The following is a 21,265-nucleotide window of genomic DNA, read 5'->3' on the forward strand; positions in this document are numbered from 1 at the left end:
TGATGAACTCGACCTTCAATACTCACTCTCAGAGAAAAAAAAAATGCACCACAAGTTGACAACATGGGAATTACCAGATATCAAACCTGCCAAAATAAACAAATACTTATTTCGAAGGCCATGTCCAAATAATTGTAACAAAGACAGAAATGATGGAGACTAATGAAGACAAAACTAACATATAACAAGAGTGAAACATCAATATGTAGTTTGTGCAGGGAAACTTTGTCCCATGACAACAGCATCATGGTTAGATAAATTACACAAGGATATGCATAAAAGCTACACGGATGATGATTGTTGTCTCGTTTTGCAAACCTTTGAATCTAGCAGGAAACAAAAGGCCATTTCAAAGCAAACTCATAAATATCAGAAAATGCGTAACAATCAAATAACGAATATAACAACAAAATCCATTGTTGTAGACATTTGTAATGTGCGGCCAACTATAATCGCCAACACCATTATTGATAAGAGAATACAATTCCAAGGTGATGGAGGAAAACAAGCAACCTAAGAAGATGCTTCCAACATATAAAATAAGGAGGGATATGAGAACGCAGAGAAACAAAACCTCACAAATGTGGTACCTCTCTCCCACTAGTTGAAGCGTCCACTCATGCTTGTGATTCATGGTCATTATAATCATGTTGATTCATGCAAAGGCTTATTCAATAAGAAAAACATAGCTAAGAAATGGCTAGACTAGAAACTGGTGGTTTTATGTCTCAAGTAGCTATAAGTGGGGCCATTCGCACACTTTTGGAACAATCCAATGCTAACCCTCATTCATGATTATTCTCATCATATTTATACATGTAAAGACATTTGCAAATGATAAGGTAGTTAAGAAACAATAAGAGTAGCGAGCCATACATCTATGGCATAAAAATCCACAATTCAACACAACCACATACTAGCAAGATAACTATGGTATTGGGAATTCGCCTCTCAGCAATCATGTGGGATTAACATAGTAGTACGTAGACGAGAATAAGCAAGAAGCCTAATCGTAAACAATTGATCCAATTTATAATGACACAACCAACGAGTTTGAATCTATTAAGTCAGCGAATTCTAACCCTCGCTATTTATCTTTGTTTTCAACATTTTATAGAGATATTTTTTATACTAGTCACATTTTTTTTAATAAAAGGCTCAATGTGGCCTACACCAATTTGTATATGATTAATCCATTGCGTCAACTACTTCAAAATTATTGGAGGTTCTGATATTGAGGGGGGGCTCAACATACATCCCTCTTATACAAGTTTTTTATAGTTTACTTCTGCTACTTGTTTCCTTCCACTTTCACAATCTAGTCCTCGATTGGATTCCTCATCTTTTTATTATCAAAACCTATAATTCATTGAACTAATCAAGAAGGATGTGGGGTCCAAAACATTTTTCAACATTGATACATTTACTTTAGCATAGATTAGCTCTAGCTAGAGTTCGAATGTTTGGAAAGTCAAACAAACTCCAAATTTCATTAACATCTTAAGCATTTTTGTTTAACTTGGCTATTGGCTTCAATTGAAATCGATTCATGAAGAAACTTAATAACACTCGTACAGTGTTCATGTAATATGTCAATGTGGCTTGAGAGGTGTGTTGACATCTGTGGGACTTCTTGCACAATTGTATCAATCTTGAAATTAAATTTCTCAATAAATTCCATATCTTTACACATATCACTTAATGCATACAAAACAAATCTATCATCCTTCTTGTCAGTCCATAACTTCAAATATACATTACACACATCTTCATAACTACTAATACTGGCATCAAGAAAACTTCCAAACCATATAACGCATCACTAGTCATAGACACATCAAAACATGTGGATTTGTATTTGGGAACTGCACTCACTACAGTAAATGTGTCTTTAGATGCGGCTTTAGAGAAGTCCCTAACTCAAGTAAATGCCATTGTTTGTTTCCTTGAACTTGCAAACCCCAAACTTGAAACAGCTGAAATAAAGAAAATACTTAATTTTAACAAAGAACCTGGGGATCCTCTCATGATTTTGAAAAATATGCATCAAGATAGAAGAAATAGAGGTCATACACATTTATTCCTTTAATTAGGAGTGATTGACGTAATTATGCACAATTGCATCCTTGAATTTGGTGAGTTTTCTAATGTAAAGCCATTTAAAGTCATCAACCAATTAGAATTGTAGATTACAAGAACTTAAAGAAATCTCTGTGATTTTGATAATGGATGTTGTTCGCATAGATGTCCCTCATGAATAGCATATGTTGCTATCCAGAAAATGGTCAGCCCTATAAATCAACACTTGCAAATGGATTTGTTATATGCTACCATACCCACCTCTAATGGAAAGTAATTCGCAAAATGCCCTAGATATTCAATGGAAAGGTTGTCAAAACACATATGATAAAATTATACTTCAAAATCCAAAAAAATCTACACTACTACAGCTTGATTTCGCTTTGGATTTATAAATATGTAGCTTACTATTAATAGTCTATGCATGCAAAGTTAAATTATGCAGAGAAAAGAAAAAAAAAAAAAAAAAAAAAAATTAGAAACAAAACCTCACACATATTTAACACAACATATGTTTTGGGAAAACTTTTTAGGAGAAAAACTCGACCGGAAGGTGAGGTCGCTCTACTCTCTTTCCCTTAATAAACACTGCTTGCAAGTACAAAGAAGTATGGCATGTGGTTTGTGGTCTACTACAGTGCATCAATCCTCTCTTTTTGCTCCATCTCTTATACCTCTTAGTTTTTTCTCAACTATGGAACAAATGCACTCAAAAGAATGGAACACCTTTTCCTCCTAGTGATTCGGTTATAACACAACCCAACATCCTACTAGTGGTTAGGTTTCACTACCTCAACTCTTAACAAGAGTTGCAATATAGACTCATCTAGAGTCTTCTTCCCCATAATCATGTGGCTAGACCATTTTTCATTAATAATGTGTGTTGATGTAGCATCCACTCAAATTATCGTGGTCAAACAAAGAAGGTCAAGTTCTGAGTGGCATAACATTCGCATATAGACTCTGACTAACACGATTATTGTATCTTTGAATAGGTCTTTGTGTAAAATATGAAAAAAGAAAAAAGATGAAGCTTTCAAGTGACAAAGATTTACCCACAAAAAAAATTCGTTAAAAAAAGATACCTCAAAATGCTTCCAAAAGGTTTCATACTTCATTTTGCCAAACTAGGTCATGCCAGTAAAAATGGTCCTATGAGCTAATTCCTCCATTTTTTCCACTCCAGAAGAATCAAGATAGATTATAATAAATATAATGATCCAACCTGGGAAACACCTCCCCATTTTAGGAGGCTTTGGACACTGAAAGCTTCTACTATATGAGGTGAGGAGAATTTTCCTCCACCTTCTCTCAGCTTTATCATTTAGCAATTCCTGGAAGTTGTCCTTTGAACCCAATATGAAAAACGTCATGCTACCCCTATCATGTGGCTTTGGACCACTTCTGCAAAACTATATCTTCTGTTAACTCTACTTGAACATCTGGTTCAAAATCCTCCATTGAAGGTAGGACGTGTTCCTCTTGCTGATTTGCAATGTTAGGTTGACAAGAGTTTCAAATTCTTAACATTCACGACTAAGCAAATGTGCATGTATACTGGTAAACTAAGATGATAGGCATTATCACCCACCTTCTCCAGTATCTTGAAGGGACCATATCACAAATCCTTGACTTTCTTACCAGGGCCTTGTAGGCTTTCCTTGCTCAATTGTAGCCATACTCTATCTCCCACCTTAAACGAAATGAGCATGTATACTGGTAAACTAAGATGATAGGCATTATCACCTGCCTTCTCCAATATCTTGAAGGGACCATATCACAAATCCTTGACTTTCTTACAAGGGCCTTGTAGCCTTTCCTTGTTCAATTGTAGCCATACTCTATCTCCCACCTTAAACAATTTCTCTATGTTGTGTTGATCATGCTTCGCCTTATATTTCTCCTATTACTTTTGCAATGTCTCTTATACTTATATATACATCTTCCTAATATTCTCTACAAAATTTTCAGCCCTTAACGCATCCCCGATAAGGTCCTCGCTCACTCCTCCTTGCTTCACATATGCAATATCCAGATGTCAATACGACAAATATCCAAACCAAGTTTCAAACGGGGACTTACTGGTAAAGTGTGAATTGCTCTGTTGTGAGAGTGTTGTATATATACTAGCTTTTAATCCCAAGTATTTGGGTGCTTCAAATTATATCCCCTCAGTAGCGGCACCAGTCCTGATGGAATGTTGTAGACCTCTTGAACATTGTGTCCAGATTCTCCCACAATGTAGTCCAAAATGCACTAAGAAATCTTATGTCCATGTCTGAAACAATATTCGTTGGTATCCCAAAGTGCTTCCACACCTATCCAAAAAGCAAGTTCACTCCTTCTTGGCCACAGATGGGTTTTTTACAGTGAATCAAAACACACATATTGCTAAATCCATCAACTACCATGAACATGTATTCATGCCCCTTCCTAGTTGTCGATAAACCTCTCACAAAGTCCATGGAAATGCTCTCCCAAGGACGAGTGGGTACAGCTGAGGGATGATATAGATCTTGTTTCATGTTGCTAGTCTTGTTGGTACAACTGCGCATGCAGTCCCTTAGAAACCTCTCACAATGTCCATGGAAATGCTTTCCCAAGGACGAGTGGGTACAGGAGAGGGATGATATAGATCTTGTTTCATGTTTCTAGTCTTGTTGGTACAACTGAGCATGTAGTCCCTTAGAAACCTAAATACCTGCTCTTGCGTCTTCCGCCAATACACGTACCTCTACAAGCTGGACACTTTATTCCCTACAGAAAAGTGCCCTGCAAACTTAAAGGTGTGAGCCCCACTAATCCGTTGCAATCACTCACCTTTCAAAACACATCTCTTATCCATCCTGGAGATGGTAACCAATGGTGATATCACCTTCGTGCACATGACTTTGACTCTGCAACTACTAAAACACCTTCCTGAAGTCCTCGTCCCATAAATATGCCTCTCCGTATGCATCATGGTTGAATGCCTCCATGTACCTCAAAGTTCCCAAAGTTGTGGTCTTTGATGTGGGTGGACATGAAAGCATGTTGGCCAGCGTATTTGTGTTTCACTTCCTGCACATAATCGCTAAATGAAACTATTACAAAAAATTCACCCACTTGTAATTCTTGGTCTATTGTAGCTTACTTTGGGCCTACAGGTGTTGTACTAGTAGGTGATCCATGTGGATTATTGTCTCCTTTCCCATTACATAGTTTTTCCACTTTTTCGCGGCTTGCACCAAGACATAGGGCTACTTGTCATAGCTAGGGTAGTTAAGAATATCTCCAGGAAATACTTCAAAATGGTAGCACATATTCCTTCTTCCCTGCATCAAGAACACTCCCATATCATACCCACCTACACTTGACTCCACTTCAAAGCGTCGTTGCCAAAACTATTGTGTGCCTAATCTTATTCCTTAGCTCCTCAAAATGCACTCTGTTAACACTTCCCCACTTGATAATATTGCCACTTCATGTTATGTGGATCTTCTGAGCTGCGGAAAATGTCTTGGAGCAGAAGCTAAAATTTGCTCGGATCTAGAAAGGGGAGCGTGTGGCTCCATTCCTCGAGAAGCTTCGGGAGACCCATGATGAGTTATCTGTTGTGGGGTCTACACCTCAAGACTCAGTGTTGGTTAGACTAGCCCTCAATTCTGTCTCAGATGAGTGGCAAGTCTTCATCCAGAGTATCTTGGGCAGGGCGACTTTGCCGAATTGGGATGAGATGTTGGTAGTTGTCAAACAAGAGGAGGTGAGGAAAGACATGGACAAGTGTAAGCTTGACAAAAGCAGCTACAGTGGGTTGAAGCCCAAGGAGGAGGAGGATGATGCAGCCCTCACATCGGACCAGCAACAGGAATCACAGAGACTTAAGAACATCGTCTCAACGATAAGGAGAGCTTGAGGTGTGTCAAGATGGATCACTACGCTACAAAAGCAGTCTTGGGAGATCCAACTTTTGATGGGGCAAATGACCTCCAAATTCAAAAATTCTAGGTGTTCCAAAAACTAAACTTGAAGACCTTTCCAATGAGCTATCATGGGCTCAATTTGGCTAAGGTGAAGGCCTCCAAAATCAGGTGGAAAGCGACACTGTGCTTAGGTACATTTTGCTCAGGAAGCCAAAATTTGTCTGTTTTGACTATGAATTTGATTTCTCTCTCCTCATTGATGATTTCACTGATGTAATTGATGACATGGCATGTAAATGTAATGGTAAAACAGTGTTAGAGGATAGATTCATTAGTTAGAGGTGGTTTTGAGGCAAATGAATCAGTTTCCCCTCTTTTAGAGGCAAGTTGTTTGACTGCCTATACTCCAGTTCTTTGTTGGGAAGCGGTTGAAACAACCCCTCTTCTCATGGATTCGACCCCTGATGGTTAGGATGAAAGATTGAAATGTCTATATGATGTAATTTCCTTCTCATTTGCAAAGCTTGGATTCAGCTAGATGCTCATGTACTGAACACTTATCATTTTGTAGCAGTTTTGGCAGGAAACTAATCAAATTGCAACTATTTTTATGGGATTCATGTGGTATGGCCTTTAGCATGTGTTTCTTCTTCTGTTAATATTTTCTCATGTTATTTATGTATGCCTCTTTCATATAATTACTTCTGATTGGTTGTTTTCAAGTCAGATAAGTGGTATACATTAGGTTTTAATTCTCTGCCTTGGGAAAACACCGGTATTTCATGTTTTCATTTGTTTAGGAAGGATTCTTGACTTGCTCAGGCCCTTCTTAGCTCCTCACCAGTCTAGCCTTTCACCCCATCAAGTCTAAGGTGATGAACCTCATACCTACCTTTCCCCATAGAACACCCTGCAACTCTGACTTAGTTTCCCAGACCCAAATTGCCCAGCTCCTCCTGATTTGGCAAAACACCAACAAATTCAATCAAAACCCTTGAGCTACTATATCTAGCATAAAATCTTGCTCTTGATCCAATCATCTTGACTGAAATCCATAAGGGGAGAGCCCTCTCCCGACCTAGTATGGCTAGCTACTTGGTTAAGTGTGGTTTTTGGTTACCCTAGAATTGCCTCCCTTCAGCCTGAGGTCAATCTAGGCGATAAAATAGTGGCGACCATACTAGGGAACGTAGTGTTATGTTCCTCAACAAAATGTATCAAGTTCAGATCTGATTGTTGATGGTGGACAACGATAATACGTCAGAAGGCTGAAATCATTCCCCTGGCGACTCCAAATCACTTTCAAGATCAGATCGAAGGACTCCACTGGAGGATGAACCCGACCAGCAAAAACATGAAAGGACAATATCAAAAGATCAGGTATTCAAGTTGGAATTTCATCCAAGTCGTTACGTTCTTTGTTATAAATTATTTCTTCTCTTTTACCAAGAATGTCAAGAAGGCTTTACAAAGTATATTCTATTTGAGAAAAGATCCCAAACCTGCATTTGATTCTTTCCCTTTGAAGATTGTCAATACAAAATATTCGCATGCCTTTGATCTTGGTCAAGACCCTTCTTCTGAATCTTATGATGACGGTCTTCAAACTGATGAGCCTCAAGAGACCAAGACTGATTCTACACCTTTTGTACATATTCCTATACCTTGTAAAATTCTGGATAAAAACAAGCCTCTAACTTTACCTCCTATATCCCATGCTTTCCCTAAAAATCATTACCTATATGTACCAAGATTTGATGGTGAATGTGAGAACATCACTACTGAGAGACATGTACTGAATTTTGAGACTTTTCTTGACCTTTTCGAAGTTGATGAACAGGATGTAAGTATTAGGCTTTTTGCTCTTTCTTTGCAAGGCAAAGTTAAGAGTCCGTTCAAAACCCTGCTTGATGCGAGCATCTCAGATTTCCAACAGCTCGTCGAAGTTTTCCTCGACAAGTGGATGATCATACAGAAGCCTTTCATGATTCTAGAAGAGCATAACCAGCTGAAAAGACAGCCAGGGGAGACAATACAACAATTTTCTGCCAGATTTAACCAAGTTTATTGTTCGATGCCTATTAATATAAGACCTCCTCCTGGATCCGCTCTCTTGCACTACTCGGAAGCCTTTCAGCCGGAAATGTAGTTTCCGCTGAGAGAAAGGAACCTTGCAACACTTGAAGAGATGCAGAACAGTGCAGTAGATGTAGAGGCGAATCTGCTGATCAGAAGGGCAAAGTTGAAGGCAGAAGAGATGAAGAGCGTAGATCCATAGGAATTGACATCTTTAGAGGTAAAGCTCGACATTTTGGTAAGCGCAGTGAAAGAGATGATGCAAAAGATCACCACAAGGAATGAGTATGATATTCAAGACCATGGCTCGCTGATTGAAGAAGAACAAATGGTTGATCCAAAATATTTTCCTTCTTAACCCAGTTGTCATAGATCTGATAATGATTGTTTTATAGATCATCTTGGACAACAGAGATCTGTTGATCTAACATGTATGCTTGATGATGTGTTTAATACTGATGATTTGCCTCAGTTTGATCAGTATGATGATGATTATGTTCTCCAAACAGAAGCTAGTCTTGCAGACAAATCAACAGTGGGTTTGTGGAAGGAGGAAGTTCACTTTCAGCAGCTCGATGATCATCTGATGCATATCAGCTATGGAAATGAAGAGGAAAGTGTAGCAAATTTTGAAGTGAGTGAAGGATCTTTGCCTTTTTGTTTTACTTCGTTTCAGTTCATCAAAGACAACTTTCGTGCAATCAGAAATCAACCGTCGATAAGTTTTGATCTAGACCATCTTGAGGGCCATGAAATCCTTGTTCAAGACTTCTCATATCTATATTTGCAACCCCCGAATGCCATTCAATGCTAGGTTTCAGATGAAGACTTGGACGCTGGAAAAGAATTTTGCATAATATATCTTAAAATGACTAGCCTGTATAAAATCATGCAATCTCATTGGGACCAATTGAAAATGGGTTGCAGCAGTCTTTTCAAGTTTTTCACGATCCAATAGCTGATGTGTTGGATGATGTCTGCAGTCAAAATCATCCTCCATTAGTTAAATATGAGCTTCAAAAAAGTATTAATACAAACTTGGTCTGGCAGCCGATTTCTTTGTCATTTTCAACAGGAGTCTCGTCACAAAGCTCAGATGAAACTTTGCATTCATGGTATGAGGAGAAGAAAAGTAATTCATTGGATGAGCCAAGTACCAGTGCACATGAATTTCAAGATCCTTATGCAGTATTTTTGGAGTCAGATAGAGCATCCATATTATTCAATCTGGGAAAATTTGGATCTATTTACAAGTTTTCAAGGGAGTTGCATTGCAGTGGTTTTCTCTTCATTCTCATAAACAAGCACTTGCAGAGAATTCAAACAGCAGCTAAGATGCTTACTTGGTTGCATTGGATGTTTCATTTCACTTGATCAGGTGATGAATAAAACAGTTACAGTAGGTTTTATTGGATAAGCTCCACTTCGAGCGTCTTTTCCAGTTTGTTAGTTGTGTTTTAGTATTGAGTCAGTTTCAGGTCAGTTTGTGTCTTTCAGTCATCAGTATACAGTGATGTATTTTTTTTTTTACTCCATGCCCAATGGCACCTCCAAGGAGCTACCATCCCCATTGGAGCCAACTTTAGCGTCAGTGTTTCACATTGCCATCAGTGATCAAAATCTACTCTTTTGCATTTCATAGTAGGAGTCCCACAGTGATGAGTTTGCATTCCATTAGGTCATGGATTCACTGATGGTAGGGTTTACTTCAATTTTCCCTCATGATCTGTACTTCCTGATCCTCTTCCATATATTTCAGTCCTGGCTCATGTTCCCTTTGCAATTCATTTCATTCGGTCTTAGGGTTTGGTCTCATTAGGTTTTAGGGTCCCACCATGATAAAAACCAATAATTACATGTCAATAATGATCAGAAAGAACATGAGGACACCAATAATGATTAGCAAAGTCATAATTTATCATTTTGAAAGCCTAATGTAGTTCTCACCTCAAAACTTGTTTTGAGGTGAAAACAGAGTATTTTGTTTTTATCTTCATTTCTTATGTAATTTTATGTTTCCATATGCAATATTGGTTCCCAACTGCTCCTAAGCATCTAATGATATTGCCAAGCACCTGCCACTGCAAAAATCAAGTGATCTTGAGCTCCAATACACCTGCAAAAGCAAAAGAAAAACAAGCACTAAAACCCTAAATTCCTCTCCCACTGAGCTAGGGTTGGCTATGGGAGCGGAGGAGACATGAGAGATATCAAAAGGTATGAGGCCATTTCATATCATCAAACATCAAGTTTCCATCATTTGTCGAGAAGTCATTCCAAGGAACAAGCCATTCACCACACATAAGGGATGGTTTTTCTTCAAACTACGTTTCTGAGCACGAAAATGTAAATTTGACAAAAGTGTGAGCTTTTTGTCCATCATTGAGCCAAAAAGAAAAACTTCTTTCAGTTTTTACACAGGTTTCATGGTTTGGGGGAAATTTCAAAGAGATCAAGGAAACCAAAACTGCTGAGATGCCAATGTACTTGACATATCAGAGAGGCACAAGGAGACTTTTTGCAGCTGCTAGGCAAGTCTTTGCTTCACGGTATGTGGAAGGGACCTTGCCTTCTTCATCAGTGCACAGGCAAATGTTATATCCACAAGGTGTGGAAGGGGCTTTGCCTTCTACATCAACAAAACAAGTACAGGTTGGGTAGTTGAGCAAAGGCAAGGAAAAAGTGCAAGAGGAAGATCCTGGTGATGAGGAGGAAAGAGATTTTGACTTGATTGAGCATGAGAAGCCGCAGCAGCACTATACTCATCATGGAGTTGACACCATTGACTTGGAGGCTCAGGACGAAAAAACCATCAAAGGCATCGTCATACAAGAAAGGGACGCTCAAATACAAGCTTTAGCAGACAACTTAGAGAGAGCCAAGTTCATCATCAAATACTTGGAATAGGAACACAAGCAGTTGAGTGAAAAACAAGTCCTCATGGAGCTGGAAATGATCAAAGAAAACAGGGAAGTGGCCAAAGAGGCTCATGTCACATTGACTCCTATTGAGCAGGAAATTGAAAATTATAGGGAAACTTGGCTTGAGAGGGTCAACATACATCTTGAAGAACTTATTAAGAAGGCCAACAGGGATAAGAAAATGCTCCGACACATGGCATACCATTACATGCCCACAACAAAATTTGTGACATGAGAATTAGAAAGTTAAAGGCTAGGCTGAGGAGAGCTTTGGAAGGCAAAAAGGAGCAAGATAAATTGAAGATGTTGGTTGAAGCCTCCCTAGCCCATCAACGCAGATGATGGTGGTGTTCCATGCCAAATTTGGGCAAATTTTGAGAAGTTTTTGTATTTTTGAAATTTTGAGCATCAAATGGAGAAATGGTTAGCATTTTTGGATTCAAAATGATGAGGACATGCGCCATGGAAATTTTCAGAAGTTTTAGAGCAAATCTGGTCCACCAAAAGGTCCCAAAACTACCAAAAAATGACCTTTCTGCCTCTTTTTGGACACACAGAAGCAGTCTTGGGAGGCTTGAGAGGGTCAACATACATCTTGAAGAACTTATTAAGAAGGCCAACAGGGATAAGAAAATGCTCCGACACATGGCATACCATTACATGCCTGCAACAAAATTTTTGACATGAGAATTAGAAAGCTAAAGGCTAGGCTGAGGAGAGCTTTGGAAGGCAAAAAGGAGCAAGATAAATTGAAGATGTTGGTTGAAGCCTCCCTAGCCCATCAAAGCAGTTGATCGTGGTGTTCCATGCCAAATTTGGGCAAATTTTGAGAAGTTTTTGTATTTTTGAAATTTTGAGCATCAACTGGAGAAATTGTTAGCATTTTTGGATTCAAAATGATGAGGACATGCGCCCTGGAAATTTTCAGAAGTTTTAGAGCAAATCTGGTCCACCAAAAGGTCCCAAAACTACCAAAAAATGACCTTTCTACATCTTTTTGGACACACAGAAGCAGTCTTCGGAGGTTCAAGTTTTGAGGTGGGCATTCCCATGCTAAGCTTTATAAATTCATTTTCATGTACATAAGACAGACAATCGTCTGAGTGTATACTGATGATTCTGGTAGAGCCATCATCCCTTAGGTTGGATGATTATCTGTGCAGTAATGATGTACATTTGATGTCTTTATTTTCCTGAATATATATCGCAACCCGGATGGATGAAACTAGATCCGTGGTCTGCAATCTGAATCGATCTTCACTCAAAGTACAAGTCGATCCATGTGAGAGATGTTCTGGAGTCAAACATGGAAAGACATCGCCTGATTACCAGCCAATGATGTAAGCTGTTAACAGGCGCGAGAGGAATCACCGATAATGATGATGACCCTCAAGGTATTACAGTACAATTCACGTGGTGTGAATAAGGGACTTGGCGTCGAACACCACGCAAAATCTTTCGGTTGAAAACCATTGATGTAAACCTGTCGCCGGAAGTGAGAAACTTGCCATTGAGGCATGCAAGTTTCAAAGTACTGAAAGGGTTGTTCCTAGATCCACTTCTTGGATAATGAGCTGATGTCGACAAGAAGCGATCCTGTCATAGGAGGGCCTTAGTGAATCCCACATCAATGACACGGAACGGAGAAAATGATTTTAATGAAGGTGAAAATGATCTAGTGATATAAGGTTCAGGGTGGCAGTCATGAAAGAATGGAGCGTAAATGTATTACAGTGGGTGAGACACAGGTCAATTCTCTGAGCGACTTCTCTTGAACATATCAGCGACACTGACATGATGGATTGGTTGCGTTAACCCCAAATATGGATGGTGTGATGGACCCATGGTGATATGACCAGTGAACGGAACAACCCAACCTGGCTCGGATGCGGAGTGAAAGTGTCATGTTCAAGAGCGACTTGCTACCAATAAAGTTTTTTCAAGTTTTCTTCCCAATTTTTCCCCAGTCATTGCTGACCAGTACCTCTTTATTTTTGTCAAGCTTGAGGAGGATAACATATGCTTGTTCTATAATTTGCCCTTCGGGCAAACCCATCGCTATGTTTTAACGAGCCTAGCGATAGAGAAACTCGTCCTTGTTTGTATGGACAAGTTTGTCGCTATTCGGTTTTAACGAGTTTAACGACAAGGATAACTCTGTCCTTTTCAATTTTGGAGAGTCTGAAAAAGGGACGTAAAGAAAACTCCAATAATCATTTTTTGTCATATAATCCCTTGAGCCCGAAAAAGTATAAAACAATACAAAAGGGATGAATTTTCGGTACTTTTAACGAGCTGAACAAGACAAGCACTCGATCTTTTTGTGTAATAATCCCTCAAGTCCAAAAAGATTAAAATCTAAAGGAGGGATAGCACTTCCGGTCCCTTTAACGAGCTGGAGAGGCCAATTGCTCGACAATCTTTTCATATTTTACGAGTCAGTTGAAAAAAGCTTAAAGGAGACTCGTTTTTTGAGGAACGAGTGATAAATTCAGGTGGCTGCTGATTCCAGGTAAGGTTTGGAATCTTCCAATCATGGCAGTGTCACGTGGATGGCTAACAGGATCACTCTTCGCAGCTGTTCCTCAAAAAGGGTAAACAATCAAATAGAGGTGAATGATCGGCCAATACAGAGTGGAGGTGATCATGAGAACACAACCAAGGCTTCAATGGCTGATGATAATACATTCACGAAGGTTATTTACCGAAAAAGGGTTCATTTTTTAATGAGCTTAAACTCTGGGGGAACATTTGCTCATTGCTTATTTTTATTTTTTAACGAGCTTGAATTACGCGTTAAAACTGCTCGATCCAGTCGTATAATAAGGATATCTCATATAAAAACGACATCTTTTCAACGCTGCCCCACATCCTTTCTTTATGCAAGTTAGGAAACGACCAATCCTACGAGTTTAAAGGGTTAGAGGACCTACAAATTAAAAAAACAAAAATGGTCGCTCTTCGCTTGCATGCCAAAAGGTTTGCATGCCCCCAGGTATAGTGAAGTAGAGTTTCCAGGTTACCCCTCAATTTGCAGAAAAAACATTTGTTCTATCAGGAAAGGCCTACCTTCTAACAGAGGTATCTTATTCTGATCCAACCCCATTTTCCTAAATGGATGGGTGTGTCAACCAGTCATATATCTTTTGCAGAAACCTACCCTATACCCAAGGTTTTCCTGTCGAAACAGGCCAGGGTGCATGCCCCCTGGGTTTCAGTCATATCCTCCAAATCACTCGCGCTCATCAGGAGGATGGACTGAGGATTGATGAGACATTCCTTGCATGAAAAGACCATTCAAGGTTGGTGTATGACTATTTGCTATATGTGAAACGGGGAATGAAAGCTAGTCTACGAGCTTGACCACTCTTCCTTCATGCGGAAAACACATTACTCTAAAGAGAGAGGAGAGAATGGATCCCATGCAATAAATATAGTCTCGTCCAAGGAGTAGATTATAATCCAGGGGTCCTTGGACTACCATTACATTCATGTGAATGGTTTTCCCTCTCAATGTTATCGGCACATTGGGAAGGATCCCTAACGGTCGACTGGTTCCTTTGTCAAAGCCTGTTAGATTTCTCATCTCAGGCAAAAGCGATGGCGAGCCAAGCGCTTTCCAAGCAGTTGAGGAAAGGATACTCACAGAATCCCCTTCATCTATGATGGTACCAACCATGACCATTCTATATATTTGAGCAATGATTCAAAATGGTACACTAGCCGGTAAACGGGGTTTGCCTAGTAGATTCCAATCGAAGGAAACAACCAGGTTGCTTGGAGGTGGGACCGAATAGACGGCGTGATATGACCTCGATGAACATATGACTCGTATGTTCCTAAGGGTCAAGATTTTGGAAAGACAATTTGATTTTATTCGATATTAGCATATTCCCAGAAACTTGAACACATCAACACACTCATTGGCAAATTATGTGTTAGATAGACATTTCCAATATTTATAAAAAGAAGCATTTCATCAGTGTTTGCATCAGGATCATGTAACTTAACCAAAATAAAACTCCGGAAATCAAAAGTATATATATAACTGTTTGTGGCTTACACATAATGTTCTGTAACCAAGACAAAATTGGTCAAACGCCCCAAAACTCAAAATGCTAGGGAGCACCCTAGTCTAATGATGCTGGTGATAACAAGTCACCGCCTGTGCAATCATGCATAAAAGCCTAGTCCACCGACACGGCACACCAGTAGTATGTCGCTGCAACCTCAGGGGCAGCTCGTCGGTCCTCACGTCCGGAATACCAAGAGTAAGGCCCTCAAGGGATTATATGACGAAAAAGGATTATTGGAGTTTTCTTTACGTCCCTTTTTCAGACTCTCTAAAATTGAAAAGGATCGAGTTATCCTTGTCATTAAACTCGTTAAAACCGAATAGCGACAAAATTGTCCATACAAACAAGAACGCGTTTTACTATCGCTAGGCTCGTTAGAACATAGCGATGGGTTTGCCCGAATGGCAAATTATAGAACAAGCATATGTTATCCTCAAGCTTGACAAAAATAAAGAGGTACTGGTCAGCAATGACTGGGGAAAAATTGGGAAGAAAACTTGAAAAAACTTTATTGGTAGCAAGTCTCTCTTGAACATGACACTTTCACTCCGCATCCGAGTCGGGTTGGGTTGTTCCGTTCACTGGTCATATCAGCATGGGTCCATCACACCATCCATATTTGGGGTTAACGTTACCAATCCATCATGTCAGTGTCGCCGATATGTTCAAGAAAAGTCGCTCAGAGAATTCACCTGTCTCTCACCCACTGCAATACATTTACGCTCCATTCTTTCATGACCGCCACCCTGAACCTTATATCACCAGATCATTTTCACCTCCATTAAAATCATTTGCTCCGTTCCGTGTCATTGATGTGGGATTCACTAAGGCCCTCCTATGACAGGATCGTTTCTTGTCGACATCAGCTCATTATCCAAGAAGTGGATCTAGGAACAACCCTTTCAGTACTTTGAAACTTGCATGCCTCAATGGCAAGTTTCTCACTTTTGGATACAGGTGTACATTAATGGCCTTCGACCGAAAGATTTTGCGTGGTGTTCGACGCCAAGTCCCTTATTCACACCACGTGAATTGTACTGTAGTACCTTGAGGGTCATCATCATTATGGGTGATTCCTCTCGCGCCTGTTAACAGCTTACATCATTGGCCGGTAATCAGGCGATGTCTTTCCATGTTCGACTCCAGAACATCTCTCACATGGATCGACTTGTACTTTGAGTGAAGATCGATTGAAATTGAAGACCCCAGATCTAGTTTCATCCATCCAGGCTGCGATATATATTCAGGAAAATAAAGACATCAAATGTACATCATTACTGCACAGATAATCATCCAACCTAAGGGATGATGGCTCTAACAAAATCATCAGTATACACTCAGACGATTGTCTCTCTTATGTACATGAAAATGAATTTATAAAGCTGGGCATGGTAATGCCCGACTCAGCTAGATCATGAAAATATTATGAAGATAATGTATTGTATTGTATCTTATTACAGGTCTCCTTCCAGCCTGAAAGAACTTCAGATCCTCATGATAAATCATTTCACCCGCCATCAACAGATTAACGACCTCATGCTTCAGGGGGCAACTTTATAGACATTTTTGGGCACTGCAACCCCAATCATAAATGTCCATAAACCAAGGGCTCTTAAGTCCCTAAAAGTGTTGTTCCAACCTCTTAAAGAACAACGTCAACTGATTACATCTTCTCCCAGAAGTTCTCCATGAAAAACTGCTCAGAACTGGACTGTCTCACCTGCTTCATGGTCAAAGTGCGCTTCATCCCACCTAAATACACACAGGAGGTGTGATGCATCTTGAAAAGCTCTTCTATGGGGTGCGATGGGCGAGAGCGGACAAATGGCAGGGTCAATCTGCAAGCTGTACGTTCATGGAATCTTCTAGAAACTTCTCCTGTGACACTTGCCTCTCTGCATTCGCCCAGGGATGAGTAAGAGATCATCAATCTCCAAGTGGAATCAAGAACTATCAGAGAGAGGACACTAGTCAAATCTCAAACGCTGACTCACCCCCTTGCAAACATCTATATATGGATCCCTCATCCCAGAGATCCAGAGGCTGAAATTTTGTATCTTGTAAGGAAGTGCTGCTGGTTTCTTGGTGCAATATCATAGTGGTGGGTGATCTAAGCTTTTCATGAGGTGAAGGGGGGCTTTCTTGCTGAGAGGATGATGCTGGGTCAGAACAATTGGTTGTAATCCTCTTTGCTTCTCTTGACCCTCCATGATCCTCCACCTTGCAGACTGACCCTGCCATTTGTCCACTCTCGCCCATCGCACCCCATAGAAGAGCTTTTCAAGATGCATCGCACCTCCTGTGTGTATTTAGGTGGGATGCAGCGCACTTTGACCATGGAGCAGGTGAGAGGTTCCAGTTTTGACCAGTTCTGAGCAGGTTTTCATGGAGAACTTCTGGGGGAAGATGTAATCAGTTGACCTTGTTCTTTTAGAGGTTGGAACAAGACTTTTAGGGACTTAAGAGCCCTTGGTTTATGGACATTTATGATTGGGGTTGCAATGCCCAAAAATGTCTATAACACCCACCTCTTAGATCAAATCCTTGCTATGGGATCCCAAATCAGAAGTAACAGGATGGACTAGTGTCGGATCGTTCCGAGGAGTTTCAGAGAGATAGTTGCAGTGACTAGAAGCGCCAACACTGAACAGCGCAGAGCGATGTTCGCAGCAATATAATTGACACAGAGTATAGGTGAGCAGCAGCGCAGTAGATTCAAAGGGTCAGCAGAGAGACTAGCAATAGTCAGGCTCCAACATTCACATGGTATCATATTGAACACAGTCAGTTTAGTAATTTAGGATGCTTTTCCATTGTTGATGCAGTACGACCAACAGTTTGCAATGCAGGGGCTGTTGGCAGTGGTACTGCCAACAACATCACGGATGCAGAAATTCGAAGGGAGTTATAGTGCGGATGCAATGTTGATAGTGGTTGGGTCAGCAACAATACAAATGCAACATTTGTGCAGTGGTTGGTGGACAATATGTCAGACATCAGCAGCGCAGAGGATGATGTTATGAAGTCAACTGGATGCTTCAGTGGGAGGTATTGATAGAGCACATTCATCATTAAGAAGGAGTGTTTATTTCTGGTGGCATCAGATGTGCTCTAAGTCTCAAATTTTGCAGGAGGAATTAGGCACATGTATTCCAAAGAAACGAGAAAGTATTTTGGGAAATTCCACCCAAAAACAATTTTATTAAAATAATTAATTATTTTTTAAGTGACCCTAAGTCTAAACTTATGAAAACAAAATAATTGAAGGGTACTAATATAAACTGTGGATGTAACTTCTAGAATAAGACGTGGATCAAACAGAAATGAGCTTAGCCATTGATTAGCTTCTAATCTAGGCCGTTGAATGTCAAAGAGGAGATTATTTAAGGAGGCTTATGGGTCACTTGGAAAGACACACAGAGAGTTTCTTAGGATATTCCGACACATAGGAAATAGTTAAGTTCAACTTGGTCTAGTATAGAGTTAGGTATAGAGTTAGGTAAAGTGTGTTTCTTTACCGTTGTACATTTTGTAACTTACAATCCGACGGTCACGTTATGTACTGATCCGACGGTTCACTCTCTCCTCGGTATTACCGACACTTGATCCGTGGCTTGACACCCGATTGGTCCATGAGTTCTATTTAAAGTGCATGGAGGGTCATTGTTCGGGTAATCCGTGCATGAGAGAAGCTTATGTAAATTTTCATTCTTTGATTAATAAATTGCCTGTAGTAGCCACGTTGGCGCAGGCCGTGGACTGTTTCCCTCTTTGAGGGTTTTAACCACGTCAAAAATACTGGTGTATTGATCTGTGATCTGGTTGTGAGCGGTGCCCTTTTGGTGTTCTTTTTGAGGAACTTACCCTGTAAATTCCTACATGGTATCAGAGCTATTTGAGGGCCGCGTCCGTTGGTGATCCAAATCTGAAGCCGGTAGAACTGCATCCCACTGCCGTTTCCTAGATCTGCTGTTTCTGACTGCTTTCGGGCTGAGAGGACTGCTCTGTTGTGTTCCGAGCATCTGTTCCAGTGAGGAACCCCTTCCGGTTCACGCGAAAAGGTTTCCGGTAGCCCTAGCTGCGTCATTTTTAAAATCTGGAGGTATACAGTCTTTATTTGCAGTTTACTGTTATTTTCTCTCTGCTTATTTCGGTTTCGGTTTATTTAGCTTTTTTTTAACTGAATCTATACCTTTCATTTCTGCGTATGCTCTTTGCCCTGCGACTCTGTGCGATCTGGGCAAATCAGAAACAGAAAGGAAGGATTTTTCTCATGCGTATGCTCTTTTCCCTGCACCTTAGTGTGATCTCAGAAAATCAGAAACATTGAGAAAAATATTTAGTTTTTCGGCTAAAGCTAACTTTGAGCCGCAAGGTTCATTTTTTAAAATATCTAGTTTTTTGGCTAAAGCTAACTTCGAGCCATAAGGTTCGTTTTCTTTGCATGTCCGTGTTGGGTTTTGTGTTTTGTGTTTTGTAGGGAAAAAGAATTTTCTCAAGGCAAGCACGCAAACCAAGCCCCCCCCCCCCTCTCTCTCTCTCTCTCTCTCTCAAATTTTTTGTATAGATCAATTGGTTCAAAGCTATTTTAAGAGAGTAGAGGTCTTGGGTTCAAGTCTCCATTTTGTGGGGGCGGATTTTTTCATTTCCGCACATTCGCGCACTTTTCCGGCAACTTCAACAATTTTTTTTCAAAAAGCCATAACTTCTTCATCCGGAAGCCTTTTTCAGAGCCGTTTTTTTTAAAACTGCCTAATTTTTCGAGATCTATCCATTGGAACACTTACTTTCAGCATCTTCAGCTTCAGTTTTTTTAAAATGGAAAGTCCATGCCAAGTCATTCTTGACAGCACTAACTACTTCCAATGGATATCCTACATCGAAGATTTACTTAGAAGTAAAGGTCTCTACAGAATAGCCACAGACCAAGAGAAGAAACCAAAAGATGAAGACAAGGCTGCAAAATGGGAAAATAGACAAGATCAAGCACGTGGTTTGATAGGGATGTCTATTTCTCCTGATCTTAGATTCCATATTGCAGAACTTGAGACTCCTCATGAAGCATTGCAACAACTCACTAAAGTTTTTGGGATTAAAAATGAAATTAGAGCCCATCAACTTGAAAATGAGTTGCTTACATTGGATCCTAATAATTTTTCTTGCATTGAAGATTTCTTGTCCAAATTCAAGACCCTTAGATATCTCTTGGAAGGTGTTAAGGTTAAGAAAGAAGATAGTAACCTTATTTATTCCATCCTTACTAAGTTGGGACCAGCCTACTCTGTATTTGTTTCCACCTTCCATTCTACAAGGGAAGCTTTCATTTGTCAAGGAAAAGACTACAAGGCCCCTTCCTTTGACTCTTTTTGTGATTCTTTAATAAGAGAACAAGAAAAACTCTTACACCTTGGTCTTCTTAATCTTGGAAACTCTTCCAAGAAAGCGTTAGCCGCCCAGCAGCAACCAAATTCAAAGAATCCTAAGAAGTCATATCCTAAAAAGAATGGTCCTAAACCAAACAAGGGTCCTAACAAAACTCAGCCTCAAAATGAAAGATCATTTCAGCAAAATGATAGGACCAATAAAAACAAATGGAAGAAGACTGATAGACATTGTAACTTTTGTAATCGAGATGGCCACTTAGAATCTAAATGCTTTAAGAAGATGGAAGCCTTGGAAGCCGCAATGAAGAAACATAACATCCATGTGGAGCGTTCTTCAACTTCAACTTCATCTTCAGGAATGGCACTTTCTGCATGTCGTTGTCAATCATCTCAGTCTGGTTATGCATTAAATGTATCTTCTTCTTCTCATTCTCATGAGTGGCTCATTGATTCTGGAGCCTCTTATCACATGGCCAAAAACAAAGCCATGTTTTCTTCTTTAAATGATTGTAACACCAAAAATATATATGTTGGTGATGATAGATCTCTTAATGTTGTAGGGACTGAAACTGTTCATCTAGACAATGGTCAGTTTAATGATGTATTATGTGTTCCAACCTTATCCTGCAACCTTCTATCTGTATATCAGATAACTCATTCAGGTGAAGGTAAAATTGTTGAATTTTCACCTCATGATGTTGTAATCAAGGATCTAAGAGATCCTAAACAGATTCTAGCTACTGGTATTGCTGATGATTCCACAAGGTTGTATAAGTTTCACAACTTTGGGTCATCAAATCTTCCCTCAGTATTTGTTGCTCATAATG

General features: G+C 39.8%; 1 protein-coding gene across 3 annotated transcripts in view; it reads right to left on the minus strand.

Moving 5' to 3' along the window:
* The window catches only part of LOC149163090 (MADS-box protein SOC1-like), a 290,773-nt gene that overhangs the window by 55,795 nt on the left and 213,713 nt on the right, over positions 1-21,265 (minus strand). The gene's annotated exons all lie outside the window — the stretch shown is intronic.

The sequence above is a fragment of the Pinus tabuliformis genome, chromosome 5_2 (assembly GCF_031772625.1).
Source record: "Pinus tabuliformis cultivar Carrire ecotype Pingquan chromosome 5_2, CPIR1, whole genome shotgun sequence".
NCBI lineage: Eukaryota > Viridiplantae > Streptophyta > Pinopsida > Pinales > Pinaceae > Pinus > Pinus tabuliformis.